Below are 17751 nucleotides of genomic sequence, written 5' to 3'. Positions count from 1 at the left end.
AAAAATAAAGAAACATTAAAAAAATTTTTTTAAAGATATCATTGAATGTGAAGATAAATCACAGATTTGGAAAAAATACTTGCAAACCATAGATCTGACAAAGGATTGATATCCAAAACACATAAATAATACCTACCCCTCCCAAGAAAAGAAGCACATCTCTCTCTCTGTCTTTCTCAACCTCTTTCTCTTTGTGTGTGTGTATCTCTCGCTACCTACTTCCCTACCTACCTATGATTAAGAGCAGAAAGCTGAATGGCTAATAAACATACAAAAATATGTTCAACTTCACCAGTTAGGGATCCATTCACCAATTGGGATCCATTCAGGAAACATGAATCATAACAGTTTTGAAGAGAGAAATTTTAACATAAAAAATAAACTAGTAAAGAATGGTTAACTATAAAAGAAACTAAAAAGAACTCTAGTGGTACAGAAGTTGCCAAGGCAGAAAGCAGTGATTATCTCTAAGCTGAGGGAGAATAAATGGGAAAGGAATTAAGTACTGAAAATACTCTGCCTTCCTTCTCTCCTTAAGGTGCCAATGGGAAAAAACTTACCAGAAGACATGGACTTGGAACTGATTCATTTGAGCAACCAGGCAGGTGGCTGAGAAGCTTGCCAGAGGGCATGGGTAGGCTGAAGTCAGACCATGGAGGCCACTGAGGTGAGTGTATGCTACCAGGTCTCAGGCATGTTAATTTGCCAGCTGCTGTACTGAACAGGAAAAGCACACTGTATTGAGGAAGAGATGCCCCTCCCTCTCAGTATGGCTTAACACTCCACCCAGTGACCTCTACTGACAGAACCTAACTAATGTAAAAGAACAAATATTTATAGGGTACGTCTTTAGTATCACAGAGCAGGACACTAAAGGGTGGATTTGGAGATAAGAGTCAGTAAATTATTACTGGTACACTGGTAATCAGGAAAATGCATGTAAAATAACAACGAGATACTACTGACAAAACAAACAGGTATGATAATACCAAATATTGTCAAGGATGTGGGGAAATGAGAACTATCATACATTGCTGGTGAGAAAGTAATCAGCAAAACTATTTTGAGTAACAAATCTGTTCTTGAGCAAAGCTGAAGATGTGCATACCTTATAGCATGCAATGCTACTTCTAAGTACATACAGTGGAGGAGATCTTGCACTGCACATGTGTACAAGGAGACGTGTATGCTGAGATCTATTTCAGACATATTTTTAATGATCCCAAATTGGGCACAACATAAATGTCTATCAGTAGGGGTATTATAAAATAAATTGTGGTGATTTTAGTGGTATTTTAACTACACAGCAATGTAAGAGGATGAATTCTATCTATAGGTATCCACATTGATAATTTTCAAAAACAATGGTGACTTTAAAAAAAGGAAGTTGCTGGGGTGCCTGGGTAGCTCAGTGGGTTAAGCGGCGGACTTCGGCTCAGGTCATGATCTTGCGGTCCGTGAGTTCGAGCCCCGCGTCGGGCTCTGTGCTGACAGCTCAGGGCCTGGAGCCTGTTTCAGATTCCGTGTCTCCCTCTCTCTGACCCTCCCCCATTCATGCTCTGTCTCTCTCTGTCTCAAAAATAAATAAACGTTAAAAAAAAATTTAAAAAAAAATAAAAAAAGGAAGTTGCAAAAGACTTATTTAATACGATATTATTTAAATAAATTTTTAATACACACAAAGCATACTCCATATGAAGCGTTAGTAAACTTTTCTGTAAAGGGCCAAACAATAAATATTTTAGGCTTTATAGGCCATATGTAGTCTCCATTGCATACATGCCTCTTTTTTCTCCAATCCTTTAAAATACAAAAATTATTCTGACCCTTGGGCCATGTAGAATAGGCCATGTCTAGATTTTGTACACAGACTGTAGTTTGCCAACCTCCGCTCTATAGTGTTTATGGACATTGTATGTATGTGAAAATGTGGGTGGAAAGGCTATAATAACAATGTCAAAATGGTGGCTACCTCTCAGGGGAAATGATAAAATCAAATTGGTAAATTATGGTAGAATGTTAATATTTTCTGGCTTCAGGAAGTGAATACATAATATTATTTCTCTTATGGTCTTCTGTCTTTTCTGTATATTTAATATATTTCATAATTAAACATAGTTTCAAAGAAAGCATAATGAAAACCCTGAACATACATAACTTGCAGATTGAGACTAGTAAATTGCAGATAAGATCTAGTTGAAATAGGCAACAGAATTGTTTTCTATTGATTTTTGTATCATTTATATAAATACCTATATTTAGAATTAAAGCTGTGGCTCTCATTTGTAATATCAGTTTGTAGTTGTTCTCCATAATGTTTAGGAGGAGATAAGGGAAAAACTGTTTAGGAAAACAAAACATTAAAAAGATAGAGATAGAAGTCTAGCTATAAAAGAGAAAATTACTTGAGGCAGATATTGACTTTGTGGTGAAAAAAGCTAAGGTAGGCAGAATATCAGAGAAACCAACCCTTTAAAATGATGGGTTTAAATTTTGAGGCATTAGCTTCATAAACATGCCCATATCATGGACTGGAGGGTAAGAAATTGTTCCCTATTCTTACCTGCTTATGGGGAAGCAGTAATATTTGAGTTGAAGAGTAAAAATCATGACAGATTTTATTTAACAGTCACAGCATCTACGTTTAAAAATATGTTGGAATGCATTTGTTGTTTTGGTAATGATAAAATCCAGGTCACAGAGAGCAACGCTTTATAGAAACGCCAAGGAGACAGTCATAGTACTTTTTCAAGTTGTTGGAGTTCTTAGGTTTCTGTTATATCTTTGTTGAAGGTTACAGGGCATCCATTTCTTATGTGTAATGTAATGTAGTCTAACATTAAATCGAGTCGTCTTTTAATTTTAACTTGCCTAACATCTTATTGTAACACTGCCAGGAAAGTAATTTTAAAAATATGACCAAACCAAAAATAGACGTCATTATACAAAGGCTAGTAAATGCTCAGGAGGTCAAAAGCTCTTTAGAAGCATTAAGTAAAATCTGTAGCTCTCTAGAGAAGTAAATAAATATTATTTTCCTATGGAGCAGTAGTCTTGACCAAGAAGAGAATTGTGTTGTCATGAACCTTAGTTCAAAGTCAAATGGTGAGTCATTATCTAGGATGTACAGGAAATTTAGGATTCTCCTTCATATTCCCTTGAGAAGCTATTGTACAACTAAGACTGCAAGTTCTAATTAAAGAAACACCAACAAGTCAAACAAGCAAACAAAAAAGAAATAAAAAGACAAATGAAGCTTAGAACTAACTGTAACATTAATTTCATAATAAAGCACTTCGTCAGTCATAGTGGTGTTCATCTAGCTTAACCACCTGTACCTACCTCTAGCTTTGATTTTCCTGAGTATAGTTTGATGATGATGGTTACTGCTAAGTACCTCATAGTCTTTCTCCATTTATGACATGATGCATGGGAAACATCTTTAGCTTTGGGAGAGAAACTTGCTCTAGAAATGTGAAATTCATTTGGATGATAAAACAGGTAATGTCACTACTGATGTAAATGAATTGCTCATTACCAGCATGCACAAAGTTATGTCCATGGCAAAGTGAAAACCTGTCTTAATGAGAAAATTTAACAATTTACATACACACTTGTAGGATATGCTCTTTTAGAGCATTTAAAAATGTATATTGTTATATTTCAGGTTGAAAAGGTGATTTTTTTCAGGTTCTAGGATACATGGGTCATAATCATTCAGCAATATTGCTACTTAGCCATATATGTAATTAATATGTTGCAAAATTCTAGAGTTGGTAAAATAGAACAAGAGAAATGTTAACAATAAGTTTTTGTTTAGCAATAAGATATTTCACCAGGCAGGGCACCTGGGTGGTTCAGTCGGTTGAATGCCCAACCCTTGATCTTGATTCAGGTCATTTTCTCATGGTTCATGAGTTCAAGCCCCATGATGGGCTCTGCATCGATGGCAAGGGGTCTGCTTGATATTGTGTCTCCCTGTCTCTCTTCCTTCCCCACTTGTGTGCATGCATGCACATGTTATGTCTCTGTCTCTCTCAAAATAAATAAAATTGAAGATATTTTACAAGGCTGTGATAAATGGTGATCACTTACTAAAGTTCATGAATCAGGTGACTTCATTATTAATATTATTAAACATTGAATCAGTAGATTCCATTTGGAGACTTCATTCAGGGATTTGTTTTCTTAAAAAGGTATTACTATTGCTCCAACCATTTTAAAAACTAACCATAAAATCCAAAGAGTAAGTTCAAGAAAAGCATCTATATTAGAGTACAATATAGCATATTTCCCTACATAATTAATTTCATGGAATATTGCTGGGCTATCATGTTGCCTTGTCCAGCACTCCTGGGAATATTAGAGAGACAGGATAGCTGCACTTAGTGCAGTGTTATAATAATAAGTTTAATTAAGATAAAACAACAATAATTCGATGGTTTGACTATGAAATTGGCAACACTTCTTCCTCTGTGCTGCCAAAGTTATAATCTCATGAGTGTGTATGTCAGCTGGTTTAGAAGAGCTGAATGAGGGGAGTTTTCCTTTCAGGCTTCCTCGAGGAAAGTGTAGTTTCCTCTTGTTCAGCCAGTTTTCTTGTTTACTCAACACAATAACTTGTAAGACTCTCAGCACCAGTAAAGTCCCATAGTCACCATCTCAACCTCACACCTATGTTGCTTCTGTAAAATCTAGACCCCTGTGACAATGAATGTTTAATGGCTTTTGCCATAGGATGGGTAACTTCTCACTTTTGACCAGAAGGCTAAGAGGCCTTCACATGTGCAGATTTGTCACCTGGATATGAGATTGAAGACAGTAGTAGATGTGTCAACCAACCTCAGCATTTTACTAATTTGCTGATTATTGGTGCACATGAACCTGTTCAGACTATAGGTCCAGATTTATTCCCTTCTTGAGAATGCCCTCAAAGCGATCACTCACAGATGAATCTTAGCCTCTCTATAGTAACAAATTATCCCCAAATATATATTTCATATTTATTTAAATTTTGGTGGCTGTGACTCTGCTGCATATGTCATTCGAGGACCGAGGATTCAGGAGTAGCCCAAATTTAGGACATGCTGGTTTTGTGGCAAAAAGAAAAAGCAAAAGAGATGAAGGAAACCCAGAAAGCCTCTTAGAGCTTAGATGCTTCATAAAACCTTGCTACTCAAGGTTTAGTCTGATGAACAGCAATTTCAACAGCACTTGGGGACTTTATTAAAAATACAGTATCTCAGGGCCCCACTACACATACTATCTATGAACCTTTATTTTAACAAGATCTTCAAGTAATTCATAGACACATTAAAATTTGAGAAATACTGGTATGCACCCTACTTCCTCAAGATCACTGACCAAAGCCCTTCACATGGCCAAACGCAACATGAATCAGGGAACCATGTAGGGAGAAACTGCACTGCAAAGGGCAGGGATAAATAACCTTTCAGGAATACAGTAAAAAAAACTTGAAAAGAAACCCCACAAAATAATCTATAGTCCCTAAAGCTGCTGCATATACTCAGTGAGACTATATCTTGAGGCGGCCAATCATTGAACATAACTACTAACCTAATTTTCATCCATTGATTCTACTTTTTTCCTGAAGAAAGCTTCAACTCCTAATTCCATATAACTGTTATTCAACAAGTAAAATGCATTGCATATGCTCTTTACTCACATGAGTATTATCCAAGTTTAAACAGATCTCCTTTCTTCAGCATTTTCCTTGGGTTGTCCAGCCTACTATTCTGGTATAGTAGCCAATATGAATAGCCAAGCCATTCAAGTGGGGTAAACTAGAATTGAATCTGACTCTTTAGTATCTGCCTAGCATAAAAAAATAATGAGGCTGTTTGGTCTTTCCTTATTAATATATAATATTTCTATAATATGCTTGCATCATATTTGTGGTTGTGCTATTCTTGTGAGATCCTAGTGTGACTGTGCCAACATCATAGAGATTTTTCATATCAGCTGCTATCAAACCATTCTTTTTCCATTCTGCATCCAAGCAATTGATTATTTGAAGTTATTATTAGGACTTTATCTTAGTTATTTTTTTAATCTGCTGAATTTTCACCTGAATTTTTTAAAATTCAAGTATAGCCAGCATTCAATATTGTATTAGTTCCAAGTATACAATATAGTGATTCAACAATTCTATGTATTACTCAGTGGTTATCATGATAAGTGCATTCCTTAATCCCCATCACCTATTTTACCCATCTCCCACTCATCTCCCTATAGTTGAGTCTGTTTTTTGTGTCTCCTATTATCTTGATCATTTGTTTCTTAAATTGCTCATATGAGTGAAATCATACAGTATTTGCCTTTCTTTGACTGAATTATTTCACTTTAGCATTCTACTCTCTACAGCCATCCATGGTGTTGAAAATGGCAAGATTTCATTATTTTTTATTGCTGAGAAATATCCATTGCGCGCGCGCACACACACACACACACCCCCCACATCTTCTTTACCCATTGATCTGTTAATGGACATTTGGGTTGAATCCATCATTAGGCTATTGTAAAGAATACTGCAATAAACATAGGAGTGCATATATCTTTTCAAAATACTGTTTTCATATCATTTGGCTAAATATACACTAGTGGATTACTAGATCATATAGCAATTCTATTTTTAAGTTTTTCAGGAACCTCTATACTGTTTTATACAGAGGCTGCATCAGTTGCATTTCTACCAACAGTGCACAAGATTCTTTTTTCTCCACGTCTTCAAAAACTCTTGTGTTTTTTTTATTTTAGCCATTCATACAGGTGTGAGGTGATATCTCATTGCGGTTTGATTGCATTTCTCTGATGATGAGTGGTGTTGCATGTAGCTAATTTTCCCAAAACTATTTGTTGAAGAGACTATCTTATCCCCATTACATATTCTTGATTCACTCGTCAAAGGTTAGTTTGACCATATAATTGTGGGTTTGTTTCTGCGCTGTCTATTCTGTTCCACTGATCTCTGTGTCTACTCTGTGCCGGTACTATACTGTTTTGGTTACTACAGCTCTGTGGTGTATCTGGAAATCTGGGATTGTGTTACTTTCAGTTATGTTCTTCTTTTTCAAGATTGTTTGGCTACTCAGGGTCTTTTGTGGTTCCATAAAAATTTTAGGATTATTTGTTCTAGATCTATGAAAGTTGGTGTTGGTATTTTGATAGAGATTGCATTAAACCTGTAGATTGCTTTTGGTAGTATGGATATTATAACAACATTTGTTCTTCTGATCCATGGACATCAGATATCTTTCCATTTGTTTGTGTCATCTCCAACTGTTTCATTAATGTTTTAAAGTTTTCAGAGTACAGGTCTTTCACCTCCTTGGTTCAATTTATTCCTAGGTATTTTATTCTTTTTGGTGTAGTTGTCATTGGGATTGTCTTCTTAGTTTCCCTTTCTGCTTACTTCATTATTAGTGTATAGAAATGCAACAAATTGCTGTATATTAATTTTGTATCCTTTGACCTTACTGAATTCATTTATCAGTTCTAGTAGTTTTTGGTGGGATCTTTAGTGTTTTCTGTATATAGTATCATGTCATGTGTTAAGTAGTGAAAGTTTTACTTCCTCCTTACCAATTTGGATGTCTTTATTTTTTTTCTTCTTGTCTGGCTGATGTGGCTAGGACTTCTAGTATTATGTTGAATAAAAGTTGTGAGAATGGACATCCTTGTCTTATTCCTGGCCCTAGGGTAAAAACTCAGGTTTTCACCACCAAGGATGATGTTACGTGATCATTTTTTTTTTTTTTTTTGGGAAAGAGAGAGAGAAAGAGAGAGACCCTGTGAATGGGGGGAGGGGCTGGAGGAGAAAGCATCTTAAGCAGGCTCCATGCCTAGTGCAGAGCCCACCGTGGGGTTTAGTCTCACGATTGGTAACATGACCTGAGTGGAAATCAAGTCGGTTGCTTAACCAACTCAGCCACCCAGGTCCCCTCATATATCACCTTTATTAGGATATATTCCCTGTAAACCTACCTTGTTGAAGGTGTTTATTGTGAATGGGTGTTTACTTTTCCAAGTGCTTTTTCTGCATCAAGTAGACTTGAAAAGCTTTATTTGTGCCCCCAACTGTTGTTTGCTAGTCAGGTCTTTGAAGACTGGAGACCTATGTTCTACATTCCTTCCAAGATTTTCTCATTCCCTCATTATTGAAATGGACCCAAACTGTCTTAGAGAGTTTGACAAGACTTATGGAGCCCTTATCTTAAACCATTGCTACTGATTCACAGAGGAGATAGATACAATATTATTATCTGGAGGAACCAAGAATTCTTTGCTTTCGTATCAACCTTGAAAGATGAGGCTGAAAAATCAAAATATAGGCTTTATGAGTTTTGTGAAAATCTCTGGGACAGTTTGGGCTCATCCTCATAACATGGATAGAGGCATTTGGGAGAAACTTTTCTTGTAGCTCAGATCACCGTACATATAAAACCAAGTAATTAATGGGAGAGACTGAGAGTTGCAGCTACTTTGGTATAATATGTAATCCTTTATTGATGTGTTGAGGTATTGAGGCATCAGTGTCTGAAAATTTCCAAATTAGATGGGAAGACCTATAAGAATAGACTTCAAAAGAACACTTGCAAAATCTAAAAGGCATAAAATTCCATTAAATAAACAGATAGATTAAGATCATACAAAATCACAAATTACTTTTTAGAATATGTAGTGGGTAGGAGGAAGAACATACTAAGATTTTAAATGCTGTTTGGTTCTCCACCTGGTCTTTTTTAGAAAATCCTGACCATCTCTGCTAAAAAAAAAAAAAAGTATATCCTCCAATAAGGTTTGCATAACATCTGAATATCTGGACTCTTTGTATTTTTTAGTAGTTTTAAATTAACAGCAATATTGAGCATAAAGTACATTTACCTCTTGTCCCTACACCAGCACATCCTTCCCACCATCATGATTTAGTTCTTCCTTGCATGAGTGGCAGTAAGAATCTGCAGCTGGTGTCTGAATATTCCCTTAAATATTGTATCCTAATAATCTTTCACAAGGTGCATATTTACCTTCCATGGGCCAAATCTCACACTGTTTTTAACTGGTGATTATTTCTTTTCTTCTGAATTAAATTCCTTTATTCTCTTACCTCTTTATACTGCCTGTGATTCCCTCTATTCCATCGGAATCATTTTCTTTGGCCTTTCTTCCCTCAAATGGTAGGACCTCTTGTTTTTGTGATGTGCATGATAATTGATTATAGGATTATTATCACTAATGATTGTGCTGGATTATAATAATATCAATTATACATATTGGTACATACCATTTACAGGTGTTTGCTCTGTGCCAGGTACTATATGAAGCACCTAAGAAATATTATCTCATTTAAATCCTAGCATCAACTCTGAGGCGTAGGTATTATTATCTTCATTGACAGATGAGGCAAATGAGGGAGAGAGGCTTTGTGAGTTAGTGATTTTATCAATGGTACAAGACATACTACACAAGAGCAAAACCTTTTAATGCACTTTCTATGCTGATCAGACAGTGTAATTTGGTCTCCTCACTGTAATATCTTATTTTTGATATGACTGTGCTTGTACATGTCATGAGAGGAACATTTATTTCTTTAGCTGACATGTACCTTACAATTACTCTATGAAGAAACTTGTGCTTACTGCCCTGGACCAGATTTCAGACCTATATACAGTGACAATCTCTTTACCATAATTAATCCATATCAAATAGATCTCTGTTGAACAGCTGAAAATCATTTTCTTTCAATTTCAGGGGACAGTATCCATTCAAACAGAAGTTTCAGAGAGTTCACATTTCTTTAAAGGGATAGAAAATACATTTGGTTTAACTGCTCACATAGTACTATATTCTTTGCCCTTTCACAGTTTAATCTCTAAAGCTGCCTACCACAAAAGACTGGTCTCTATTGTATAGTGGTTAGGTGTGTAGGCTCTCGAGGTAGTCTGGCTCACCTAGTACCTGGTTTCATCACTGCCTATGAAACTTGGGCAGATTACTGAACTTTTCTAACTTTCAGTTGCTTCCTCTAGTAAGTGGAAATCATGATTGAGCCTGTCTTGTAAAATTGTGTGGATTAAATAATCTGTGTAAAGCATTAAGTGCAGGACCTTACACATGGGGAAGCACTCAATATATATTAGAACCTATCGTCATTATTAATAAAAATAAAAATATGTCTATACTCCTTTATGTACAGCATAGTCATTAAAAGCATGGGCTCCAGGGGCAGGTCCACATTTGCCAGCTATGTGACATGAGGAAATCTCCTTCACTTACCTGACCCCTAACTTTCTCATCAGTGTAATGGACATACTAAGAATACATACTCCATAAGGTAGTTAAAAATGTTTTGAATTAGATAATATACGTTAAGTGCTTGCTTAAAAACTGAATAACTATTGCTATTATTATTTTTTCCTTAAAGATTTCCTCCCTAGATGTATCTATTTGTGATGGTTTTCTCCTATAAATATATAAAGGGCATACTATTTATTACAACAGATATCACATGCTGAGTTGCATGGTTTATCTTGTTATAGGAATATACTTCCCTCCATCTAGATTGTAAGTCCCTCCATGAAAGGTATTGTTAACATCGTCATCCACATAAGCTACCCTATTCATATCTCCATTTAAAATAGATTTGCATATGATTGACTGTAGGATGCACATACTATATGGATGCTTGAGTGAGTCATAAATCATTCATTCAACACAGATATTGAGGCACTGTGTGCCTCATCAACACAGGCACTGTGTGCCTGGCACTATTTTCGGCTCTGGAGTTATCAAAACAAATAAAGAGGTTTCATTTCAAGAAAGAGGTTTTGTGTATTTCCTTCTGTGACAATTTGGGGTTGAGAACATGCTGGTGAAAGATGAAAGTGGAAAGATACAGCTGGAAAATTTTTGATGTTGAGATGGTTAGATAGATCATAAGGAGGTCAGGATGTTGATTATGTTACAGGGACGCCTGAGGTATTATTCTTTTGAGTCATGAACTGCTGTACCATGTTCCTTTTAGCAGCTTGGTTTTTGCTTCCCTGTCTCATTACTGCAATTCTGCCCCCGGCCCTGCCTTTCCCCTGTGTCCATCACTCATGCCTATAACACTTATTGGACTTTTCTCTGTGACTCGGATGTTTGCTTAAATTGTGTCTCTTCTTTGATATTTATCTGATATTTTTATGTGGCATGTAGAGAACAGTTTATCCATTTAAGGTTGGTAATAATTGATCAGAGGTAATCAATAAAAGAAAGTGGAGGCAAGGGTAATCAAATCTGCATATACTGTTTTTGTTTATGTAATAACCATCTGTGTGGTTTATGAAGATTAATCTGTGCTTAAAGTGCCAAATAAAGTGCACAGTACTACATGTAGATCATTTATATTCTCTTGGTGTTGTTTTGTAGGGAATAAGGGTGGAGAGGATACATTACAAGGTAATGAGATCTTCATCTGAAATGTAAGCCTCTGGTGAGGCAGAGATTTAAAAAAACCTTTTCTACTTGTTGCAATTGTAAGAAATCCAGTATCAGAGATGCTCTATTTTACTCATGAGATTTTGGGGCAAATGTGGTCCATGACTGTGATTCTGTCTTCCTCTGATTTTATCATATTCTCTCACTCATCCAGCAGCATCTGTTTCCTAAGTTATGTTTCATTCATTTCTTTATATCCTGGTGTACTGAGATATGACATTCAAAGATCTATTTAATACTTCCTGGGGAAGTTAATAGTGCTGAATGACATCTTTTTGGTCACTCTGATACATTTAATGGCAGAAACAGGACAGGATGAACTGCTTTTCTCAGTTCTGACTTAGTCTCTATACATCCTTTTGACCCATCACAAAAGGAATGAATCTTAAAAAGGCTTCTTTCCTAGCCCACCTCTACTCCTTCTGAACCTAAATAATATCCCTGAAAGGAAAAATCCAACGCTTTTTTTGTGTGTATATTTCTTGAAGCTAAAACTCTGCCTAATGTATAATCTTGAAATTGTTCCATGAGACTCACAGAAATCTTAGACAAAATCATCAAGCCAGGCAACTTAATTTAATAATGAAAATAAGATAAAAATGAGGTGGAGTGACTGCGTATTAAACATATACTACATTCAAGTCTAGCACTCAGTAAGTTATCAGATATTTTCAGCATAGCCAAGACCACCAGCTCATTGAAAGTCTTTTAAAAATTATGGATTAATGTAAGGTCATGACCTGAGGGTAGGATGGGGTGGGTGCAATCTTGGGAAGTACTGGGAATCTTTCTGTTCTGTAGTTGACTTTGAAGAGTCAAGATTGAAGATAGTCCATCAGATTTGTAAAAACCTAGTTGGTTCTTAGATTGAGACTGAGATGCTGACTGAATTGTCTGGTAATAAAAATATCTCTGTGATAACTGATTTTTAAAAGTTTGGTTTGTATATTTTATGTTATTTTAAGGCAACAATTTAGAACGTTTTTGGTACTAACAGATATGTTTCAAAAGAAAAATTCTATTTTATTTTGTGTTTTATTTTTTAAAACTTTATTTTTCTCAGAACAGTTTTGGTTCACTGCAGAGTTGAGAGTTATACAGTTATACAGTTGCAGTATTATACTAGTTTCCGGTCTTTGTTCATTTGTTTTTTTTCTTCAATTTCACATATGAGTGAAATCATATGGTATTTGTGCTTCTCTGACTTATTTCACTTATCATTATGTCCTCTGGATCCATCCACGTTGTTGCAAATGGCAAGATTTCATTCTTTTTTATGGCTCAGTAATATTTTGTTGTGTACATATGTCACTTTTTCCTTATCCATTCATCTATCAAGGGATGCTTGGCTGCTTGTATAATTTGCCTATTGTAAATAATGCTGCAATAAACATAAGGGGACATATATCTTTTCAAATAAGTATTTTCATTTTATTTGGGTAAATACTCTAGTGGAATTACTGAATCATGCGGTAATTTGATTTTTAAGTATTTGAAGAACTCTACACTGCTTTCCACAGTAGCTGTACCAGTTTGTATTTCCACCAAGAGTATAGAAGGGTTCCTTTTGTTTCCCCCCAGTCCTCATCAACCCTTTTGTTTCTTGTGCTTTTGATTTTAGCCATTCTGACAGGTGTGAGGTGATATCTCATTGTGGTTTTGATTTGTATTTCCCTGATTATGAGTGACGTTGAGCACCATTCATGTATCTGTCAACCATCTGTGTGTCTTCTCTGTAAAAATGTCCATTCATGACTTCTGCCCATTCTTCAGTTGGATTATTCATTTTTGAGGTGTTGAGTTTTACATATTCTTTATATATTTAGGATATTAATCCTTTATTGGACATGTCATTTGCAAATATCTTCTCCCATTCTGTAGGTTGTCTTTTAGTTTTGTTGATGGTTTCCTTTGCTGTGCAGAAACTTTTTATTTTGAAGTAGTTCCAATAGTTTATTTTTGCTTTTGTTTCCCTTGTTAAAGGAAACATATCTAGAACAATGTTGTTGCCACATCCAGTGTCAGAGAAGTTACTGTCTGTGCTCTCTTGTAGGATTTTTATGATTTTAGGTCTCACATTTAGGATTTTAATCCATTTGGCGTTTATTTTTGTGTATGGTGTAAGAAAGTGGTCCAGATTCATTCTTTTGCATGTAGCTGTCCAATTTTCCCAAAACTATTTGTTGAAGAGACTGTCTTATCCCCATTACATATTCTTGATTCACTCGTCAAAGGTTAGTTTGACCATATAATTGTGGGTTTGTTTCTGCGCTGTCTGTTCTGTTCCACTGATCTCTGTGTCTACCTCGTGCCGGTACTATACTGTTTTGGTTACTACAGCTCTGTGGTGTATCTGGAAATCTGGGATTGTGTTACTTTCAGTTATGTTCTTCTTTTTCAAGATTGTTTGGCTACTCAGGGTCTTTTGTGGTTCCATAAAAATTTTAGGATTATTTGTTCTAGATCTATGAAAGTTGGTGTTGGTATTTTGATAGAGATTGCATTAAACCTGTAGATTGCTTTTGGTAGTATGGATATTATAACAACATTTGTTCTTCTGATCCATGGACATCAGATATCTTTCCATTTGTTTGTGTCATCTCCAACTGTTTCATTAATGTTTTAAAGTTTTCAGAGTACAGGTCTTTCACCTCCTTGGTTCAATTTATTCCTAGGTATTTTATTCTTTTTGGTGTAGTTGTCATTGGGATTGTCTTCTTAGTTTCCCTTTCTGCTTACTTCATTATTAGTGTATAGAAATGCAACAAATGGCTGTATATTAGTGTATAGAAATACAACAAATTAATTTTGTATCCTTTGACCTTACTGAATTCATTTATCAGTTCTAGTAGTTTTTGGTGGGGTCTTTATTGTTTTCTATATATAGTATCATGTCATGTGTTAAGTAGTGAAAGTTTTACTTCCTCCTTACCAATTTGGATGCATTTTATTTCTTTTTTCTTGTCTGGCTGCTGTGGCTAGGACTTCTAATAAAAGCTGTGAGATTGGACATCTTTGTCTTGTTTGTGATCTTAGGGGAAAAGTTGTCAGTTTTTCACCACTGAGGATGATGTTAGGTGGGTTTTTCATAGATGGTCTTTATTATGTTGAAGTATGTTCCCTCTAATTTTACTTGTCGAGAGGGTTTTTTTATCCTGAATAGATGTTTTACTTTGTCAAATGATTTTTCTGCATCTACTGAACTACTCATTGGTTTCTATCCTTTGTCTAGTTAATGTGATATATCATGTTGTTTGATTTGAAATATTGAACCCCCTTACATCCCTAGAATAAGTCCCACCATTCCATCATGGTGAGTGCTTTTTTTTAATGTATTGTTGGATTGAGTTTGCTCATATTTTGTTGAGGAATTTTGCATCTATGTTCATGAGAAATATTGGCCTGTAGTTTTCTTTTTTTGTAATGTATTTGTCTTGTTTTGGTGTCAGGGTATTGCTGGCCTTGTATAATGGATTTGGAAACTTTCTGTCCTCTTCTATTTTTTGGAATAGTTTGAGAAGAACAGGCATTAACTCTTCTTTATATGTTTGGTAACATTCACCTATGAAACTGTCTGGCCCTGGACTTTTGTGGGGTTTTTTGGGGAATTTTTTGATTACTGATTCAATTTCATTGCTAGTAATTGGTCTGTTTAAATTTCCTATTTCTTTTTGCCTTAGTTTTGGCAGGCTATATGTTTCTAGGAATTTATCCATTTCTTCTTGGTTGCCTAATTTGTTAGCATATAATTTTTTATTATATTTTCTTATTATCCTTTGTATTTCTGTGGTGTCATTGTTATTTCTCCTTTTTCATTTATAATTTTATTTATTTGAATCATTTCTCCTCCTCTCTCTCTCTCTTTTTTAGATGAGTCTGGCCAAAGGTTTATTAACTTTGTTGATATTTTCAAAGAACAAGCTCTGGGTTTCATTGATGTGTTCTATTGGCTTTTTTAGTCTCTATTTTATTTATTTGTGCTCTAATCTTTATTACTTCCTTTCATCTACTGGTTTGTGGTTTTGTTTGTTTTTCTTTTACTAGTTCATTTTGCTGTAATATTAGGTTGTTTATATGAGATTATTCTTGCTTCTTGGGGTAGATCTGTATTACTGTAAACTTCCCATTTCAAACAGCCTGATGCATCCCAAAGATTTTGGACCATTGTGTTTTCATTTTCATTTTTTTTCATGTATTTTTTAAATTTCCTCTTTGATTTCTTGGCTTACCCATTTATTGTTTAGTAACATGCTATATACCTCCATGTAATGGTGTTCTTTCCAGATTTTTTCTTGTGATTGATTGGTAGTTTCACACCATTGTGTTTGGAAAAGATGCATTACGTGATTTCGATCTTTTTGAATTTTTGAGACTTGTTTTGTGGCTGAACATGTGGCCTCTTCTGGATAATATTCGATGTTTTCAATACATATTGAAAAAATATGTATTCTGCTGTTTTGGGGTAGAATATTCTGAATATATGTTAGATCCATCTGGTCCAACATATCGTTCAAAGCCACTGTTGCCTTATTGATTTTCTGTCTGAATGATCTATCCATTGATGTAAATGGAGTGTTAAAGTCCCCTCCTATATTTGCATTGCTACTGATTTTTCCCTTATGTATGCTAATAATTGCTTAAGTACAAAATTTTAAGTTGAACACTAAGTTACCAACAAAGGGCTACTCTGCCTGAGGTTTGGCCTCTCCTGCTTCTCATGACATACTCCAAGGCATATACAAACAACTTCTGTAAACAACAGTTAGAAAGCCACTATGCTAGAATTTAAATTTCTAACAGGCTACATAGGCCAGTGGTTGAAAGGACAGTCTCTGAAACCAGATGATCTGGGTTTTAATTCTAGCCCTGGGATTTTCAGATCTTGTGAATTTGGGAACATCCTTCAACTTTCCCTGCTTCATTTCCTTTAACTCTAATATGAGTATGAAAATACTAATAACATAAGGTAGTATGAATTAAGTGAGATATTTTAAGTGAGATATTTTAAGTGAGATATCTTAACTGTTTATTGCTATGGAACCCATTGGTGCAATTGAAAATAACATTTTTATCCAATCAAAAAAAAAAAGATATACAGAATTATAGTAGAAACCAGCCAATCATTTTGAAATAGAGTCATCCAATTATTAAAGATCATATGATATAATAATATATGTAATTCTTTACATATTAAAAACAAGATCTGATGATGAGCATAATAACTCACAATTTCAATACAGTGATGAGTATAAACCATTAATTCAAGATATCAGTTGTAGGTGTAATGTATGATGAAAACATTTGTGATTTACACTGAAGGAAATGCTAAATTTCTATTGAAAGAATTGCTAAATTTCAGTTAAAATTTAGTGAAAATACATATGTAATTCCCATTCAAATTTATGAATTCCTAAATTTTATTGAACTCTGAATTAAGAACCCTTGTGTTAGAGGGTTTAGCCACATATCTCATAGATTAGGGTTTAGGGCATATTTGTTGCTACGATTATTACCATCATCATCACCATTGTCATTATTACAGAAAGTAGGAATATATATTTGGAATTATTAGTGTATGAGTTATGTTTGAAGATTCTTAGGAGACACTAAAAATTAAAGTTAAGTATTCTGCTAACAATACAGAATAAAATATGACAGTATCAACTTTTATTAAAATTATCCAAGGATATTTTCTTAAAACCAAAATACCAAAGATTACAAATATCAACAATTGGGTGACCTGCTATATCTAAAGTGTTTTTCACTTATATCTGTTTTTCAGTTTTTTTTTTTACTTTTCAGTGATAATTCTATGCTGTTGTACCCATGTCATCACTCATCTCCACATTTTGTCATACTGAATAGAAAAATAATTTGGCTTTAAAAACTATCAAAAGTTGTATAAATCTCTTCAGAAGTTTCTTGAAGAGGGAGCAATGGCACAAATCTATGATCAATATCCAGTGAAACTTTCTAAAAACTTTTCTTATCCATCTTATCTCTCAAAGATCCATTTATGGGCATTCCTCCCACCAGTGAGTCCTGTATTCTCTAGTTCACATATCATAAGGGTATAGCTCAATAAGTTGTTACAAACTTAACTTACCAACACCTAGATCAAGAAACAGAAGTCCCCTCTTGCTCTCCTTTGGTATTACCTGCCCCCAACAATAATATTACATGACTTTTTAAAGTTTAGATTAATTTTGCCTGTTTTTGTTCTTTTAGAAACATACCATACCCTTTAGT

General features: G+C 34.8%; 1 long non-coding RNA gene across 1 annotated transcript in view; it reads left to right on the top strand.

Annotated features, from left to right (window-relative positions):
* Positions 1-539: 539 nt before the first annotated feature.
* Positions 540-17751, top strand: part of LOC147581015 (uncharacterized) — a 105253-nt gene continuing 88041 nt past the window's right edge. The window contains exon 1 of the long non-coding RNA XR_015251312.1: positions 540-667. This is a non-coding gene — a long non-coding RNA (uncharacterized LOC147581015). The remainder of the gene's footprint in view (positions 668-17751) is intronic.

Source organism: Puma concolor, chromosome B2 (assembly GCF_028749965.1).
Source record: "Puma concolor isolate L17-30 chromosome B2, mPumCon1.1.hap2, whole genome shotgun sequence".
Taxonomy (NCBI): Eukaryota; Metazoa; Chordata; class Mammalia; order Carnivora; family Felidae; genus Puma; species Puma concolor.
This window is presented reverse-complemented; position numbering and strand designations above follow the sequence as displayed.